This window comes from Vulpes vulpes, chromosome 2 (genome assembly GCF_048418805.1).
Source record: "Vulpes vulpes isolate BD-2025 chromosome 2, VulVul3, whole genome shotgun sequence".
Lineage (NCBI taxonomy): Eukaryota > Metazoa > Chordata > Mammalia > Carnivora > Canidae > Vulpes > Vulpes vulpes.
In genome coordinates this window covers 89,136,761-89,155,794 of record NC_132781.1, presented here as the reverse complement: position 1 = coordinate 89,155,794, position 19,034 = coordinate 89,136,761, and the positions used below count along the sequence as shown (strand labels likewise).

The following is a 19,034-nucleotide window of genomic DNA, read 5'->3' as shown; positions in this document are numbered from 1 at the left end:
CACTATATTATCAGTGGGTTGTTAAACTTTTACAAATCCATCAATGCTTCAAAAGGCTCTCTTGAAACTATGAAGACAAAGATGAACTCACGACTACTTCCAGTATTTTATGTTTAGAAGGGCTGTTCCAGTGCAAAACAGATAGAGGTCAAAATTTGGGAGCCAGAGTCCACAGAATATAAACTTCAAGAACCACAGTGTCCCTTTCCTGAGGTTTGGTTTGCCATTAGGCAACAAGCTACATAGGCAGGCTTCTGCTTGCTGGTCTTCTACTCTAGTCCTAGTGCATTAAATTAGAGGTTAACCTTCCAATCACTATTGGCATGCACTAGAAGAGTGACAATTATCTTATTTATTTATTTATTTATTCATTTATTTATTTAGATTTATTTATTTACTTACTTATTTATTTATTTATTTATTTTAGATTTTATTTACTTGAGACAGAGAGAGGGAGAAGCAGACCTCCTGCCAAGCAGGGAGCCTAACATGGGGCTTGAACCTAGGATCCCGAGATCATGACCTGAGCCCTAAGACAGTTGCTTAACCAACTGAGCCACCCCTGTTGTTCATTTTATTCAGTGCTACATCCCAAGGGCCTAGGCCTTGTAGTGGATAGAGAGCAAATATTTACTGAAGGAATGAATTAATTCTCCAAAGCACCATGTGGTTCAATACACACTATATTTCAAGTCCCATGAGGTAAGAAAAATTGCCAATTAAAGAGACCATCTGCTAAATCTTTTCTAGTATGAGAACTCACTGAGGGTGGGAGTAGAGAGTAGGGAGTGGGAGTAGGTAAAGAGGATGAGTATTCCATTATATTCATAAAGAAAGAAGTATATAATATTTACTTTCTGGTTTAAAGTTTTTATTGATTCTGAAATCTATTACTTGCAATATTGTTTCTATGAAAAAAAAATAACTTTCCAAATAATTTATTTTAAAATGAAGTGTTAGAGCACAAACCCATTCCTAAGTTGGAGACATCAACCCTATATTTACAGTCACCATAGCAACTTTTTCCTCAAGCTCTCATAGCCTTAATCTTAAATAGAGGTAAAAATTTAAAGCAAAAAAACAAAACCAAAAATCCCACCCAAAAAAAACAAAAGCACAACCATTCAAAACAAATAATAAAAAAAACACACGTTGAAAATAATATGGAAAATTCAGAAGCTGACTTTTTAGAAGATAATGTTTCTTTTGTAACCTTAACACATTATTTATAAGACACTTGTAAGATTTCTTATTTAGTGCTAGGAGAAACGTTCATCTTACACGTGACTGCAGCTTAATTGATATTTCACCCATGGTATTTGCATAAGAAATACAAATGCAAAGAGAAAAGAAGGACTTCCAATGCTTACGCATCTAATATTATAAATGCTTCTTTTAGAGAAATGAACATTTAAATCTCTCTAATCTGGGATCCTTGGGTGGCTCAGCGGTTTAGTGTCTGCCGCTGGCCCAGGGCGTGATCCTGGAGACCTGGGATCCAGTCCCACATCAGGCTCCCTGCATGGAGCCTGCTTCTCCCACTGCCTGTGTCTCTGCCTGCCTCTCTCTCTCTCTCCCTCTCTCTCCCTCTCTCTCTCATGAATAAAATCTTAAAAAATAAAATAAAATAAACCTCTCTAATCTGTAATAGGAGACTCAAAAAGGCTTCCATCCCAAGATCCAATCGATATTCCTAAAGGAGTAACAAAATTCTCTCATTCTCTGAATCTCTACAGATGAATTCTAAATTTATAGGCAACTTTACAACTGAATCTTACACGAACCACTAGAGCCCAAGATGGCACACAATCCTCTCATGTAGACACTGTAACCTCTGTCTCCTAAACAAATGCAACTAAAAGTTTAGACCACACCACTGACAATGTGTTGTGTGTTAGGTGTCAGATAACGGGGAGAAGGTCCACCAGGCAGTTCCAGTACCTTGATTGCAGCTGTTCTCCAGAATCATTGCTATGTAGGACATCTACAGGAAGCCTGGGATAAATAATGTTCCTCAATCTTAGCGTGACTCACTGTAAGAAAACCCACATAAAAGAAAACAGTCAACCTCTATCCCACACAGAGTTTTGGATGACTACCAAGGGCCACAGGGACCAACTCTACCCAGAAAAGACAAAAGACAAATCAAGGAATCCATCCCATTTACAATTGCACCAAAAACCATAAGATACCTAGCCAAAGAGGTAAAGGATCTGTACTTGGAAAACTATAGCACACTTATGAAAGAAATTGAGGGAGACACAAAGAAATGGATAAACATTCCATGCTCATGGATTGGAAGGACAAATAGTTAAAATGTCTATATTACCCAGAGCAATCTTTATATTCAATGCAATCCCTATCAAAATACCATCAATATTTTTCATAGAGCTGGAACAAACAATTCTCAAATTTGTATGGAACCAGAAAAGACCCCGAATAGCCAGAGGAATGCTGAAAAGAAAACCAAAGCTGAATGTATCACAATTCTGGATTTCAAGCTATATTACAAAGTCATAATCGTCAAGACAGTATGGTAGTGGCACAAAAACAGACACATACATCAAAGGAACAGAACAGAAAACCCTGAAATGGATTCTCAACTCTGTGGTCAACTCATCTTCAGAAAAGCAGGAAAGAATATCCAATGGAAAAAAGGCAGTCTCTTTAATAAATGGTGTTGGGAAAATTGGACATCCACATGCAGAAGAATGAAACTTGACCATTCTCTTACATCATACACAAAGATAAACTCAAAATGGATGAAAGATCTAAATGTGAGACAGGAATCCATCAAAATCCTAGAGGAGAACATTGGCAGCAACCTCTTTGACCTCGGCCACAGCAACTTGTTGCTAGACACATTTAGGAAGGCAAGGGAAACAAAAGCAAAAATGAACTACTGGAGGATCCCTCGGTGGCTCAGCAGTTTAGCACCTGCCTTTGGCCCGGGGTGGGATACTAGGGTCACAGGATCGAGTCCCGCGTCGGGCCCCCTGTGTGGTGCCTGCTTCTCCCTTTGCCTTTGTCTCTGCCTCTCTCTCTCTCTCTCTCTCTCTATCTATCTATCTCTATCTCTGTCTCATGAATAAATGAAATCTTTAAAAAAAATGAAGTATTGGGACTTCATCAAGATAATATTTTTGCACAGCAAAGGAAAAAGTCGACAAAATCAAAAGACAATCAACAGAATGGGAGAAGATATTTGCAAATGTCTAATCAGATAAAGGGCTAACATCCAAGATCTATAAAGAACTTATCAAATTCTTTTGATACAAAAAATAACCCAGTCAAGAAATGGGCAGAAGACATGAACAGACATTTCTCCAGAGAAGACATACACATGGCCAAAGACACATGAAAAAGTGTTCCATATCACTTGGCATCAGGGAAATGCAGATCAAAACCATCATGAGATACTACCTCACAGCAGTCAGAATGGCTAAAATTGACAAGTCAACAACAATGTTGGCCAGGATAAGGAAATAGGGGAACCCTCTTACACTGTTGGTGGGAATGCAAGCTGGTGCAGCCACTCTGGAAAACAGTGTGGAGGTTCCTCAAGAGATTAAAAACAGAACTACTCTATGACCCAGCAATTGCACTACTAGGTATTTATCTAAAGGATACAAATGTTGTGATCTGAAGGGCACTTGCACCCCAATGTTCATAGCAGTAATGTCCACAATAGCCAAACTATGGAAAGCCCAGATGTCCTTCGACAAATGAACAAATAAAGAAGATATGGCATATATACACAATGGAATATTATTTAGCCATCAGAAAGATTAATTCCATCTTACCATTTGCAATTATGTGGATGGAACTGGAGGGTATTATGCTAAGTGAAATAAATCCATCAGAGAAAGACAATTATCATATGGCTTCACTCATATTTCAAAACAAAACAGAGGATCACAGGAGAAGGGAGGGAAAAATAAAATAAGATGAAATCAGAGAGGAAGACAAACCATAAGAGGCTCTTAACTACAGGAAACAAACTGAGGGTTGCTAGAGAGGGGAGATGGGTGGGAAGATGGGGCAAATGGGTGATGGGCATTAAATAGGGCTTGTGATGTAATGAGCACTGGGTTTTATATGCAACTGATGAATCACTGAACTCTACATCTGAAACTAATGATACACTGTATGTTAATTAACTGAATTTAAATAAGACAAAAAAGAAGTGTCATTATGCCAACATTAAGAAACCCTGTTTTAGAAGACAAAGTTTAAAGGTCACTAACTGATCCATGCTTTACCCTATTGAACAGTCTCTCCGATAAAACATGCATGAATTTATACATGCATTGCCTTAAGTGGAGTCTGATAATATTTAAAAAGTAACTTAACAATCACCTCCATAAATACCGTTAGAACTTGGTGACAAATATTGTTTTTCAAAATATAAAAATGATGGATGCTCACTGCAGAAAATAGTGAAACTAGAAGAGAATAAAGTTTCACTAGAAGAGAATAAAGTATTTTGTGACAAATTTATGGAAAGAGCAAGATAAGACAGCTCACAATTTGAAAATCTTTTTACTAGAAAGTAAAAACTCCTAAGATAAAGGGAATGTGAATAAAATGTTGATTTTCAGGTTTTCTGTTTAAATTTCACAAGTTTTCACAGAGGAAGTTTAACGATAAAACAACTCTTGCTCACATCATCAGAAAACGCCAGAGATAGGTGTGAGAGTTGGTTTTAAGAAAAAAAATCTTAAAATGTAAGATGATAAGTGAGAAGGGGAGTGCCTGGAAGAGAAAAATAAAGATGGAAAAAGACCAAATCAGGAAAACATAAGCATAAATCCACTTCTATTCATCATGCATTCTTTTCAAGCCACAAAGCAACTTGGGACTTTTTGTTCGAAATCGCTAAGCATCCCATCTGCAACCTATTTGCAGACAGAGGCATCACAACAGAGAACCTCAGCTGGGAAACGGCTGGACACAGACAAACTGCTATTCACTTTTCAAACTGCTGAGGAAGAGAGACCACACAATGGAAAAACAAACTATAAAGTTCTAAGTTAAGGACTTTTGTCAAAAATATTTTTTTAAATCACAGTCTGATAAATTTTAGTCATTGTATTTAAGAGAATCCTAATTACATTCAAAAGAAAAGAAGATATGCTTGCTGTCACTAATGAGATCTCAGAGCATGTGAATTCAGAAGCAGCAGCTAGTGTCCTAGGATGCCATTATTTTCATCATTTGCATTAAGCAGAAATTTTATCAGAGGCGAATTAATAGTCAATTTAATAGCTCTGTGGAAGAAGTACTAAATTAAGTGTGTCAACACCATATATTCGGTGCCTGTCTCTGTCTTGCACTAATCAAGAAAATTACATGAGTGACACTCCATTCCCAGAGATGAGGGCAGATCGCTGGCAACTCACAATACTTGGTTGACAATTTCAGTTGTTTCAAACATCTGGTAGAAAGGAACTTAGTTCCTTTTTGTAAGTATGCTAAAAAAGAAATTTGACTGAGACTCTTAATGTTATTTAAAATCTTACATATTGGGCAGCCCGGGTGGCTCAGCAGTTTAGCGCCAACCGGAAGCCCAGGGCGTGATCCTGGAGACCCAGGATTGAGTCCCACGTCGGGCTCCCTGCATGGAGCCTGCTTCTCCCTCTGCCTGTGTCTCTGCCTCTCTCTCTATTTGTCTCTCATGAATAAATAAATAAAATCTTCAATAAAAATAAAAAATAAAATCTTATATATTAAAATCCTGAAGACAAATCCATGCTCAAATGAACTAGATCCATTAGATACTTGTGCAGAGTCCATATCGAAGGAAAACAACTTTTATTAAGCAATTTTCATTAAAATTAAGCCAATATTATACATATATACTGCAATGCTATCAAACTCCTCAAAAATCTAGATCCCTCTAGCACTAGAATAACAAGTTAATTGAAGCTTTAAGTTTCTGTAATAATCCAAAACAATTAAGATTTGACTACTTTGAGAAAATGTGACTAGACTATAAATTTTTCCAAGCAATGATTTAAATGTTATCCATGCAGGTAGTTAAAAAGAAAGGGTTATAGTACCAGCTCCAAATAACACCCCTCACAGCGCCCTAATGCAGAGGTTCTCAAAGTATAGTCCCTACCAGTAGTATCATCTCCTGAGAACTTGTTAGAAATACAAATTCTCAGGCCCTGCCCCAAACCTGTTAAGTCAGAAACTCTGGGGCTGGAGCCCAGAAATCTGTGTTTTCACAAACTTGTCAGGCATTCCTAACACAAACTCAGGTTAACCTCCAGAGATGGTGAGATAAGACTAAAGGACAAGAAGGAAGATGAACTGAAGTGTTTAATAAGATGTACTGGACTAAACAACATCCATGATTGATCTCATTTAACCCTAGTAACAATTGTATGATAGAGGAACTATTATTCCCATTTACACTGGAGCAATACCAGCTTGGTGAGATTAAAATAACTGAGCCCAAGTTCACTGCTAACCACTAAGACACGGCCCCACACAAGTAGCATGTCCCTTCTTTCCTGCAGTCAGAGTACTGAATTCGCCTGCTCAATAAATTACATACGATTTTAGGAAATGAACAGATTCCGTCAGTATTTTAGTCTTGACCACATGGGTGTCCAGACCCCACCTGAGTTGATACCATTCCACTCCTCAAAAAATAGGTAAGATGTTCGCTTTAGATGGCCATTCGGTTTCTCTTTCCTCAGTTCAATTTTTTTGTAATTGCTTCTCTAAGGAACAACTTTGCACACAGCCCATCTTACCAGCTTTGCAATTTGACCATCTCTTCCTGAACCCAGGCAAAGTGTCCACGCTTGGTCCATTCCTAAACAAAATCCCATTTTACCCTATCAAAAGGGACTAGGTGGGAGGCACCCCAGGAATACAGCTTTTACAGGGGCATCCTCTCAGACTCATGGGAAAGAGAGATGTTAAGGCCCAAACACCACCATCTGCACTTGTCAACAGGGAAAAACACATGCACACGGGGTCAGCAAGAATCTACCCACATAGATGTTGAAAGGGAAAATATTTATAATGGTTCTATTAGAAATTTGGGGAAATACTCTTAGCTACATACAATAGGATATATATTAAATCACTGCACAACCATAATGTTGGGCTGGCTGAGAGACAGGGGCACCCAAAATGGCGGACATCTCAAATTGGGTCAAAATGGCCTATCTTCCCGCCAAAGCAGCCATAACCACCACATCATCTCCAGTAAATCTAAGCCTAGACGGAAACCAAAACTTTCCATCCAGGACTTTCCAGCCAGGGACCACACCCCATCGTCTGTACTATCCCCACCCCCACCTAGGGACACGGTGTCCCCTTGCCTAATTTGGCAAGGGACCCATCCGGATCCGGACCAGAACCAATGAGGCTTAAAAACCCCCACACTCCCCAACCCCCCACGACTTCCCTGACTTGGGCCACCTCTCCGAGTCACGGAACCTCGCCCAGGAGCGCTCCCTGTTAAAGTACTCTCGAACCTACTGCCTGGATCTGCCGGGTTTTTTTATTTCTCCACCGTTCATTTGGAAAAAACCTAACACATAGTATTTAAAACCTGTAGAACTATTAAAATATATATCCACAAGCATGGAAAGAAAACTAAGCAATACACACCCAAATATTAACATATTGTATTAAATATTTAATACTCTAGAATTACACGGGATATATTTTCTACTTTGTGCTCTTTTGTTTTTCACCTCCTTACAATATAAGCATGTTTGTAATGCAAAAGTGTATTTATAATACATTTAAAGTTTTAAATGAATACAATAAATATGTCTTATACTTTAGAAGCTAGCAAATTATCAGCACATACATTAATATTAAAGTAATGAAAAGCTGTCTTAAGGTTTAAAGGTAATAATTTATATTAACAGTCAAACGTGGCACACTTTAATGAAACTCACTATTGCAAAACACTGAATATATTAGATAAATATATTTTTGTACAGAGAAGAAAAATAGATACTTTGCAGATCATAGCAATTACCAATACCCATCTCATCAACAAGTTTCAGGGTTCTGCTAGAAATAAATACATAGCTCTTATGTTACCTGGAATTAACTGAGCTGCTTTCTTCTTCTTTCATATTGTTTTAGAGATTTAATTTATTCTTGTGGCCCAACACAATGAATGAATACATTAGAATTTAAGACCATCCTAGAAGGACCCCTGACACCCAGATAAAACATAGTTATTACTGTCAGAACACAAATGAAATAATCTGAAAATTATTAGCCTGCTGTCTAGTTTTCAAACACACAAAAGCAAGAAACAGGTTTTTTTTTATTTTATACTTAGTCTAAAAAGTTATTTTTATGAAATTATGTTATTCAGTATTTGATAATAACATGTAAATTTCCTACTAGAATGGCTAGTCATGCAAATTTATGAATGGGTGGGACATTATTGAACAGCTCATCAAAAAGTTAGAGGGACATTCCAATTGCCTGCCAGTGTCCATTAGCAGGTCAGTTTCAAGGAACCTTAGCAATTTATAGTAATTTACAAGACGAAATATATAGAAATAAGACTATTTACTCTGCTTAGTTTCTTAGGTTCATGCAACCATTTAAAAAATTGAACAGTGGGGATTTCAAAAGTCAAAGATAGGGCAGCCCCCAGGGCTCAGCGGTTTAGCACTGCCTTCAGCCCAGGGCGTGATCCTGGAGACCCGGGATGGAGTCCCACGTCAGGCTCCCAGCATGGAGCCTGCTTCTCCCTCTGCCTGTGTCTCTCTCTTTCTGTTTCTCATGAATAAATAAATAAAATCTTAAAAAAAAAAAAAAAGTCAAAGATACACAGCATTTTTTACCATACATTTTAAGCATAAGCAACATAAATAATCTGCCAGAATTAGGCCACATCATTTCCCCCCTTGGGAAGATTATAAATGTTACACAAACTTATATGTATTAAATAATTATGACTGGAGATAATCACAGCACACATAAAATGTAAGCATCACTGCCAAGAATTTGTCTAGAGATTTATTACATTGAAAGATACAGCTTTTAAGCTCTGTATGGAAATCACATGTTTAGCTCTTAACATTACATAGAAATGGGGCAGCCCCGGTGGCTCAGTGGTTTAGGCCACCTTCAGCCCAGGGTGTGATCCTGGGGACCGGGGATCGAGTCCCACATCGGGCTCCCTGTATGGAGCCTGCTTCTCCCTCTGCCTGTGTCTCCGCCTCTCTCTCTCTCCTGTGTGTCTCTCATTAATAAATAAATAAAATCTTTTTAAAAAAATTACATAGAAATGATAACAAAGATTGGGGGAGGGGACAGTAAGCACTTGAGTGAGAATGCAAGCACATGGGTTATGACTCAGAACTTTTTCTCATAGTATAACCTGACATCTATTGCTCAAATGGAGCCTGAAATTAATGAAGTGGGGAAGGGGGGACTGCAGACAGGAAAAACGTATTGCAGGCAATGACCATGCTTTAAAATAGCTAATTAGGGCAGTCCGGGTGGCTCAGCGGTTTAGCGCCACCTTCAGCCCAGGGCGTGATCCTGGAGACCGGGGATCTAGTCCCATGTCAGGCTCCCTTCATGGAGCCTGCTTCTCCCTCTGCTTGTGTCTCTGCCTCTCTCTCTGCATCTTTCTGTGTCTCTCATGGATAAGTAAATAAAATTTTTTAAAAAATAAAATAAAATAGCTAATTAACCAATAAATTTTGACCATCAGTTCTAGCAACTACTGAAAAATTTGCCTACATTAAATAAAAAATTTCTCACGATTTCATAAATGTTGTACTTCTATAGGTTCTAAAGCTAATGAGGCAGTGACAGACAATTTACACAAAAGGGGTGGCGTCCTCATGTAACTCAATTTCTGTCCAGCAAGAACAGTCTTTCCATTTGATGTTTTAGGTTATGCCAGTTAGCCAGCCTATACTTCAAAAACTTGTATGAAAGCAAGAACATTTATTAACCTTGGAAAACTCAGTGTTCTATAAATCAAAAGTCTTTAACTCTTCATTTTTATAATTTGTTTCCTGCAGAAATATTTAAAATATCGTAAAAGTCATTATTCAAATAGAATTAAAATTTTGCCCTACGCATAGTAGTCACTCAATGAATGTGATTTATGAACAATCTTCCTCAGCATTCCAGTCTTCTAAATTAGGAAGTGCCATTCTTCTCTCAGATTCCTAAACCAATGGCAAGAACTAAAAAAGGGGTAGCCTTTGATTGGTTTTATTTTGTAAATACTTTGAACAAAATGTCTGTCACTTCCCACAGTTCCTTCTTTGGCTTCTATGGCATCCGAAATCCAATGTCCTGTTCATCACTCACAAAAGTCAAGTCACCTGATGCAATCAACATTCAGCTACTTCAAGAGGACTAATCTAGGTATATCCATTCTTGGACCTTGTTTCTGTTAGGTCCAATTAACCTAAATTATCAAAGTATCTCTACAGAGGATGGGCAGGAGCAGGAAAACTGAACTGCAAGCATCAGATAACTCAGATTTCAACAGTTACACTTTTTAATATGTTTTAGTTGATTTATCTTCCAACAATAGAAACCTCAATCCAATATGTTTTTCCACACAATAATTATGATATATTTTAAAAACCAGTATCTTCGAAATTGCTTGCAATAATATGGATTCCCACATGAGAAACCCTCTGAACTAAGAGCCCTGTTGGGATATGCTATGGATTTCTGTCTCAACAGAACCCTCATTGTTGTCTCTGACTTAGAGGACTTGACAACAAAGCTTTATTTAAATATAAAGTCCACACTAAGTAATTTTCTCCTCTGAAGGTCTTAGATTTTATGATGCACCCCACTGTCTAATGTTCAAAATAAATAAAAAATTCTCTTATCCATATAGCCCCTTCCTTCACTTTACACAAGTGAGATCTCTTCTGTTTTAAATCCTTAAAACAGTCCAGAATCCACAGTACAAAGAACAATTCTCAATGGGATGAGCTTTGTTGTTGTTGAAGTTGGTTTTCTGTGTTATGTCAAAAGCTAGCCAATCCTTGAAATCCACTGATACAATTTTGTCATTCTGTCACACTGGTTGCTATTTTAGCAAAAAATATTTATAATATCTCCTAAAATACACTGAACTTAAGCACTGGTTGGAGTTGTACTTAGAAGGTTTTTTTTTTTTTTAATTATCCTCCTACTATCCTCAAACAGGAATACATTTCACTGAAATACTATAGACAGAAATTTTATTTCAAAAAGTAAAATCACCATGTATTTCTTTCATTGGGTAATGTTCTTCCACTCACTCCTCTGATAAGTCAAGTAGCCTACGTACTCTGACCTCTCTATAAGAAGGTTCTAATGACAGAGACTGGACAGCGAAATATTTGAGCCAGTCAACACTTCTGTTGCTTCTGGGTGACCATGCCCCCAGGCAGTTCAACAAGTAAATACCATCTGACACACAAAAGTGCATTCTATCAACACTTTCTTCAATCAGTGCTGCCAATAATCCAAAAAAAGGAACTTTGCTGGACTTTCTCACATTTAGACCAACTTAGTAAAAAGAAAATCTCACAAGCTCTGTGAAATAAGCCATGGTTCATCTGTTGATCCCTTAAACAGTTGGCATACCTACCTGTGCCAAGGCTAGGAGACAAAGGCCTTGCCTATCACCACATAACATGCAGATCGTTGCTAAACATTCTCCGTCTTTATCAGAACTTATACCACATACAGAAACTGAATCTTTCCTTTAAAAAATAATACATTACGGAAAAACATAAAAAATTACAAGGAAATCATGTCCACAGAGACTTAAGAAAAACAAATGTCTCTCCTCAGGGCTTATATATTTTACAATCACTCTATATTTGGAGATAATTAGGATTTTTTTTCAACTCAGAAAAAAGGAACTTTTTATTGTGTTTCTTTAGCTAGAAGTCTAAAAATAAAACAGCAGGAGTACAATATTAAAAGTTTTCACTTCAAAAACAATGTTTTTCATTAAATAATCTATTGATCTTTTACCTATTCGTTACTCTTAAAGACAACACGTCTGAACAACTGCAATCTAAAACATCAGAAGGACAATGTATTATATTACACATGCCCTTCACTTCAGAACAAGAGCTCTATTCAGGTCTGTCAATTTAATGCCATGAGTACTAAAGAAATTTTCTCATGATTATCTAGCTCTCCAGAGCCCTAGCTATAAAAATATGTTAGAATTGAATGCCTTCTTCAAAATGCATGCAAAAAAGAGTGATTCTAAATCAACTTAAGATATTTTTAAAAGTCTCATATAAATTATGTAACACACATTGAAATTTCATAGCCAAGTATTTATAGCCAAGCTAAGTCACGGAAGTTTGCATAACACACCTCAAAGGCGGGTAAGAAATGTTCATGTTCTGATGCACATAGCTGACTAGTTGGGTTCTCCTGGAAGCAAGGCAGGATGACAGGGGCATGGCCACCAACATCGACAGGCCCACCCTGGGAGTTCAACTGTTTTTAACTAACTTAACAACCAAACAATCAAAATATCTTAAATGGGACACATATCGTACATAAATAATCATTTTCTAACCCACTGGGTTTATTCACTTATTTAAATATTTGTAGGTAACAGAATCCAACAGGTTACTTTAGTATGAAAGAAGAGCCTGGGACTTTTTCTGTCCCTACCTCTAAGCCCTAGACTTGAGGTGTATCAAGAGAGCTGAGAAATTTCCCTCAGTTAAATCTACACACATATTTTAAGGCAAAACACCAAGGAGGAGTGATGGAAGTAAGACCTGATAAAGTGCGAGGCCCCAAGCACCCCAGCTCTGGACCAAGACACCCTCACTCTGAGCAAGAATTAGTTGAGGCAGGAGGATCACAACAGGTGAGGTAGGGGCAGAAGCTTCCCCACAAATCAGCAAATGTTATAGCTACGGCTTTGGTCATAGGGATGGTGGACATCAGCAACGTAAGCCATTAATGAGGAGAGAGGTCAAGCCAGTCTGCTCCCAAAGGCCTTCCCAAGGCAACGCACCACCACCACAGGCGAAGGACCTGTGACCTCACCAGGATTATTTGATGCATTTGGGAGAGACAAAAATCTCTTTGAACAGCAGAACAGCAATAAAATTTTATCGTCACCCCAGAAGTTTGGGTTTTTTTCTCCTTTTCTTTGGCCTTGCTACAAGAAAGAACCACTCTAGACCCAAAGTAAGAGAAAGACACTGTACAACCACGTATGTTCAAAATTGCATCTTGGGCAACAATGTCTCTAAAAACATCTATAATCACATTTCGAACTCAGTAGTTTCGCAAAATACATTTCAAAGGAAAAAAAAAAAACAGAAATAACACTCAAGCAAGGACTCAGGACTCAAATATTTTAAGTACTGCATATGACTGATTTTAAGCTTTAAAGGAGACTAAATGGTCTGAGGAAGCATTTAAAATGTGAAAATAACTATCATTAGAATAGAACAGTAAAACCTACTGCAAGTTTATGTCAGTGGTGTCTTGAAGGGACTCCTTGCCCTTAGACAAAGCAGCACTTCAAATACTCGAAACCACTATAAAACAATGGCACATCCTACAACTGAACAAGTATCTCACATACTTTAGACTGAAGCCCACGCTGGCTGATATCCTGGTGAGAGCTGAGGATGGCAGCAAATCATCATTAATCAACCTTTCAGTCCTTCTCTGCAGCCAGGTCCAGAGCTGGGGATGACAAACCAGGTGTAGCAATGCAAGGGTTGCCAGCCAGGGCTCCTGGATCAGAGCCACCAAAGAGGAAGGGACATGTGGACAGGGCACTCCCAGGCATCCTCTCCAGATTCCTGAATCTGAGTCCCCAGAGTGGGATTCCAATGGAGCCAGATAAAAACATGGCCTGGGGACGGCAATTCCCAGCCACATTTTAGATTCAGGGAAAATAAGGCCTTTGAATGTCTTTGAACGACAACAGAATCATTGCAAAAATGGTGTACCAGATAAATGGGAAATCTCAGATTAACTACAAAGAGGTAAAAAAGGATAAACTGATGGATGTGAAGGATGCCTGGCTCAGTGGAATATGTTCAATGTGCCAGAATGCACATTTTTATGGAACATGCTAATGATAGCAAATTACTACAAAAGGAATTTGGAAAGGGAAAAAAAAAGCATGGAACAAAAAGCAAGAGACACAAAAGCTTATATTGATCAAAATTTGGGTTTCAGAAGAAAAGTCTTGTTGTTAGGTTGTTTTGTTTTTGTTTTTTTAACCCCACTGGACCAAATGAGCTATAGCACACAAATAGGCAATGTTTTGTTCAAAAGAAGAATAAGCCCCTCACCATAACATTTACAATACTACAAAAACTCTATCAAATTCTGTGAAGGCAGACCCAGCGGCTGGCATCCTTAGGCTCTGGTAAGGTAAATACTAAAACTGTCTACTGCTGTTTTATGTATTTTATTGCAAGACTATTGATGCATTTAACATACAAATGCCAGCCATTCCAGGCCAGAATACAAAAATTTATTGTGGATGTGCTTTACGTTAATGTTGATTCCAACAGTTTACCATCCATCAGCTATTCTAGTGCCAATTAGCACCTTAAAAATCATGTGTAAATATTTGAAAAACATGTTAGCAATTAAAGGGAGGAAATATTCCACATTAAAATCAGGAAGAGACTTTAGGTTAAATACTAAAAGGTAACTGCATTCTCAGAAAACCAAGTTTCACAGCACAATACAAAATGCAATAGGCACTCTAAACCAAAAATACAACATGTAGATCCTATTTAAAACTCAGTAAATGCCAATTATTATTTACTGCTTTCAAAACTAATAGGTCCTCTAATTGAATATAAGAGGCTTTAAACTTTGTGCATCATTAACTTATACTCCATGTTAGTAATAAAGTGTTGACAAATGCTTTCAGTGAACTAAGAATGTGAAAAATTCTGAATAAACGCAGCTCAGGATCATTCTTTGTTCTAACTTTTTAATGTTTACCTTTCTTATTAAATAATAGTTAAAGTTAGAGTGTCTAGCTGGATTTAAAGTCAAGCTTTATTCCTCAGGAATCTAAAAATAAGAACATAAATTTCTCATAATTTAAAGACTTCCATTTCCAGCAGAAAAATCCTAACAGTTAAAAAAGAATTTTAATATAAACCAAAAGAAACTTAATAGACCAAATTGCCAAGTTATAATTATGCCAATGACAACACAGCTTTTCATTAGGAATCAGAACTTCACACTATTAAGGCCATTTTTTAAATTATTGAGCTTTAAAACTGGAACAAAGGCTGTTAATTGCAGGAATTGATATATTCTTATTAAAACCACACCAACTGTTCAGAATAAGAAAAGTAACCAAAAGCACTCATTCATGGGGAAAGTCTAGGAAACTAACATTTAGATATTAGTTAGATATTTAGATAGCATTGAGTAAAGTATTTGAGAATTTATTAATTGGTTGAAAATGGATACAGTCTTTTAAGAACAGTAACTCAAACCTTAGCTTTCAAGACATGGATGATGTGGTCCCAATCCATTCAAATAGAATGACAGTGCCACTATTCTACTTAAAGAAAATACTGGGAAGTTTTAGTTCTTTTAAATCTGATTAGAAGACAAAACCTTGTCCTTTGCATGTATGGCAAAATGATCTCCCAGGAAAAACTTAAAAACAACCGAGAAACAAAATTTTAAGGAGCATAGAATAATAAATACTTCCATTTTTTGCTTTAACTATTAGAAAGCCTTAAACCAAGGAAGCAAATCATGTTAACTTCCATGCTTGAATGTGTATCATACATTCTTACACTATCCTTATTTTCCCTTATGCTCTTAACATGTGCTAGCTAGTCTTTTGTCATCAGGTGCAACATATAAAGCCAATTCATCCCCATTCTGGTGCCATCCCCATTCTCTGAGAAATACCACTGCTCCCTACATACCACCCGTCTAAAGGGGCAGAACCTTGGTAAACACAGGTGTTCGGAGTAACTATTTCATGATGCCCTAATCATCACCATCATCATTGCCACCACCCCTCCACCATCCCCTTCCAGCCACAACTGATGAGATCAGGGCTGGAATTTTTATCTAAAAAGGGCCAGCAGCATTGTCTCTCCAGAGAACTTGCAAGTGGGACTGAGAGACCACAGGAGGCTTAGAACTAGCATAAGGAAAAATTAATGATGTAAGCTAGATGAATTATAAATAATACGGAAATAGAGGCAAAGAAAGCTGCTCTGTGGGAGAAAGAATAAAGCAGAATTCCAGAAAAAAAGGCAAGAAAAATCAGGGACTGAGCAGAAGAACTTCTGTAGTTCCTCCAACATAACACCTTCTTAGTTCTGATTCCTATTGATTTCCTATGCTAGTTGAATTTACAAAGAGCCCCTGCAGTACCAACTACAATTTCATTCTTTTCTACTTAGGCTAACTTGATTTGGCTGCGGTTATATGGAACTCAAGAAACTCAAATGAATAACTCTAATATCTTATGTGCAACAAAGATTTAACATACACAACTGTGCTACGACTCTTCAATCCTTTGGCTTGCGATAATTTAGATGAATAAGGTATAGAGGGTTTGTTTGTTTCTGTCCATGTCTATTTTAATCATGAACTTCAAGGGTTGTAACTAACCCTCCTAGTTCACTCCCTCCCTTCCAAGACTCCGCTGTCCTTCACTGTGTCAAGTTCGACTCCTTAAGTATCTATAGGAGGCTGTTTCTGGCACACAATTGTCTCTATTCCACACAAAATCTCTCTGAGCACATAGCTATGCCTGATCACAACCCACCACTAAGCAGAGATGGCAAAGCAAGGTATAGTATTGGTTTAATTTTCTCTCCCCAGCCACTAATACAGCAACAACCAATGGATCCAGTGGTTCAACACAGAGGAATATCCATCACCAAACAACATTAAGTGTACAGTCTCCTTTTCTCTACTCTTTCCAACAAGGGCTGTTCCAAAATCAAAGGTGAAGACAACTGTGGAGTCACTGGCTTTGTATCATAGGTAGGGATAAAGTAGGACCTTTCAAACATGCAGCCCCGTACAAGATGCAAATATTCCTACTTAATCTTGCATGTGGACTACACATCTCTTTGCTCAAAAGTATTAAGTAAGCCATTATTTCTCTCAGTGCCAAACGCCAAATAATCTAGCACTGCCATTTCAGAGGCACATTAATACTTGCTCCTTCCAAAATCAATTCGAGTGGATGTTGTCACAAAGTTTTTGGTAGCTATATGTCTTACTAGAAATTTAGCCATATGAATTATAAGCAAGAATCACATAGTAAACTGTCAAAATTGCACTGATCTTTAGAACTGATAAAAAGACTTAGTACTCCTACTAACTTATTTCCTCAGTATTAAGTCATACATAATTTGGGAAAAGGTTCTATCTCCTTTCTGCAAGAAGGTTAGCTTTTACTGCAAAGAAAGGGTCTCTGTCTCAGCTTCTATCACATAATGTCCCCTACCTGCAAAATGTGCAAACGTTCCTATTAATGATTACGTAATAAAGGCATGCTGCTTAACCCACACAGCTGCTATTCCCTTTCCCTGGGATAAACTCCTCCCTTTAAAAGCATCTTTTTTGTTCTTCTTTTTCAAAGTCTTAAGTTTTCTGAAACTCCTATGCCAAAGCACTCCCTCTTTCTAATTCCTCTGTTCTGTTCCATGTCTTTTTCATATTGGTACCGTACTCTGCTTTCTATTTCAATTTCTCATAAACATCTTAACAACAGCTCGGCTTGAATGAATTGATCTAATCGGCAAATCAGTATCATTCACTGATCCAAGATAAAAAAAGACTTGTAGGCTAACTAATACAAAATTGTTACTCTTTTGATAACCTTATGTGGAATGCCTCGGCCGATGACTGCTAAGTACCTGAAATTACCCACCCATGCATTTTTACGCAAGGGCTATAAACTCTAGAAAATTAGCCAGAGATGTTAAACGAGTCCAATTTTATCTTAAATGGTAAGCCTCTAGAGCTTTCACAATACTTTCTAAAAGAAAAGTGAAAACAGTGCAATGTGAATTCTACTAGAGTTGCATTAGTTACCAGTCAGAAGAATAGACACGTATCAACAAAAGAGAAGACAAGATTGCTACCTTTTAACATCCCAGCGAATGAAGATTTCTTAAGTGAATGCCACTCATCAGCACCACAATTTCCTCTGTAAATCATTATTCCACAGTTTAACAAATAGAGTTACTCACCCAACAGAAAGACACACAATAACTGATGAAAAGGATGACTCCCAGGACAGCAATAAAATTTGACCTTACTTAGTCGACGAGAATATAAGTGACTATAACAACAAAAATGTACTTCAGAGGCTTCTTCAGCTCCCACTTATCAAAGTGAAGAAGAGCACAATGGCTGTCATTTAGAATGATCCTGGGAAATGAACTCAGATTGTTTATGTTATATGGAACCAGGCATTTAAAACAAGTCTGTGAAGAGAGTTTTCTTTCCTAACAAAATATCTTTCATAAAGTAAAGCATTTTGAAAGTTTGAATTAGAAGCGGACTTTGATCCTGTGCCTTAATTATCAGCTTCATAAAAACCAGGACATTCTACCAAGCATACAACATCAGAGTAATTTAAAATGCTGGTAAATGTTTGGCTTCTCAAGAAAAATAAATTAATTGAATTTTAAGACTTACATATGAGAAACCATAGCTAATCATGATTCCTGAAGAAGGATCAGAGCCCTAAATCAACATCTGGGGAGACTTTTCTTAACTGTATAATGCAGATTTTGCTACGCTCTGAATATTTTTTTCAGTAGGCTCTATACTGGGCTATGAATACATATTGCTATTTCTCAAACTCAGAACAGCTACTGTTCAAAACTAGGCCACTCAGAAAAAGTTAGATGCCACAGATACTTTTCAAAAGTAGATACGTTTATACATGTTCCCATTCTAAGGCTTAAAGAGTTTAAGGGGTTGTTATATGCTTAGGACTTGGTAATGAAAAAAGGACATAAGCCTAATACAGACAATGTCACAGAACCCAA

At 37.4% G+C, this 19,034-nt stretch overlaps 1 protein-coding gene across 50 annotated transcripts in view; it reads right to left on the bottom strand.

Annotated features, from left to right (window-relative positions):
• PARD3 (par-3 family cell polarity regulator) overlaps positions 1-19,034 on the bottom strand; it is a 646,585-nt gene that overhangs the window by 407,373 nt on the left and 220,178 nt on the right. For 5 of the 50 annotated variants that reach the window (XM_072749234.1, XM_072749238.1, XM_072749237.1 and 2 more), the window contains one exon: positions 1,942-2,033. The exons of the other annotated variants lie outside the window; for them this stretch is intronic. The gene's annotated coding sequence lies outside the window, so the exon portion shown is untranslated. The remainder of the gene's footprint in view (positions 1-1,941; positions 2,034-19,034) is intronic. 50 annotated transcript variants of the gene reach the window in all.